At 36.7% G+C, this 1,531-nt stretch overlaps 1 pseudogene; it reads left to right on the forward strand.

Moving 5' to 3' along the window:
* Window positions 1–233: 233 nt before the first annotated feature.
* On the forward strand, window positions 234–1,326 carry LOC148117671 (uncharacterized; annotated as a pseudogene).
* The last annotated feature ends 205 nt before the right edge of the window (window positions 1,327–1,531 follow it).

Consider the following 1,531-nt stretch of genomic DNA (forward strand, 5'->3'; position numbering starts at 1 on the left):
TGTGTTAAAGCCTTGTGTTATGACACTCACTTTCTAAGGAATGAGAAAACACATTCTGGGCAAAAATCCTCTAAAAGTAAGCAGTGTGGTACAGCATTTGCTCATCACAGTCATATTCAAGTGCTTAAAAGTAAACACACTGAAAAAAAACCCTATGAATACAGTCACGGAGATAAAGACTTTGTTCTTTATGAAACGTATTAAAGTCATAAAAGAATACTCCTGGAGAGAAACCCTATGAATTTAATCAGTGTGGTAATGTGTATGCATGTCAAACTGATCTTCAAAAGCATAAAAGAATGCATACTGGAGAGAAATCCTATGAATGTAATCAGTGTGGTAAGGCCCTTGCAACTCAGGTTAATCTTCAAAATCATAAAAGAACACATACTGGAGAGAAACCCTATGAATGTAAACAGTGTGGTAAGTCCTTTGCCCGGCACAGTTATCTTCCAAAGCATAAAAGAACACATACTGGAGAGAAACCTTATGAATGTAATCATTGTGGTAAGGCCTTTGCCTGGCACAGTAATCTTCAATTGCATAAAAGAACACATACTGGAGATAAACCGTATGATTGTAATGAGTGTGGTAAGGCCGTTGCATGTCACAGTGATCTTCAAAAGCATAAAAGAGCACATTCTGGAGAGAAACCCTATGAATATAATCAGTGTGGTAAGGCCTTTGCAGGTCACAGTAATCTGAAAAGCCATAAAAGAACACATACTGGAGAGAAACCCTATGAATGTAATCAATGTGGTAAGGCCTTTTCCCTGCACAGTAGTCTTCAAAGGCATAAAAGAACACATACTGGTGAGAAACCCTATGAATGTAATCAATGTGGTAAGGCCTTTGCATTTCACAGTTATCTTTAAAAGCATGAAAGAACACATACTGGAGAGAAACCCTATGAATATATTCAATGTGGTAAGGCCTTTTCCCAGCACAGTTATCTTAAATTGCATAATACAACACATACTGGAGAGAAACCTCATGAATGAAATCAGCGTTGTAATGCCTTTGCATGTCACAGTGATCTTCTAAAGCTTAAAAGAACACATACTGGAGAGAAACCCTGTAAATGTAATCAATGTGTTAAGTTCTTTGCCCAGCACTGTAATCTTCAAAAGCATAAAAGAACACATGCTGGAGAGAAACCCTATGAATGTAACCAATGTGGTAAGGTCTTTGCATATCAAAATATTTTTCAATTGCTTGAAAGAAAACATACTGGAGAGAAGAAAACCCTATGAATATTATCAGTGTTGTAAGGCCTTTGCAACACACAGAAATCTTCAATTGCATTGAAGAATATATATACTGAATAGAAACACCATGAATGTAATCAGTGTGATAAGGCTGTTGCAAGTTGCAGTCATCTTCAATTGCATAAAAAACACATTCTAGAGAGAAACCCTATGATTGTAATCATTTTGGTAAGGCCTTTGCAAAACACAGTCATCTTCAAATGTCCAAAAGATCACAGAGTAGAGAGAACCCCTATGAATGTAGTCAGTGTGGTTAAGTCTTT

The sequence above is a fragment of the Myodes glareolus genome, chromosome 27 (assembly GCF_982192425.1).
Source record: "Myodes glareolus chromosome 27, mMyoGla1.1, whole genome shotgun sequence".
In the NCBI taxonomy this organism is placed as follows: domain Eukaryota; kingdom Metazoa; phylum Chordata; class Mammalia; order Rodentia; family Cricetidae; genus Myodes; species Myodes glareolus.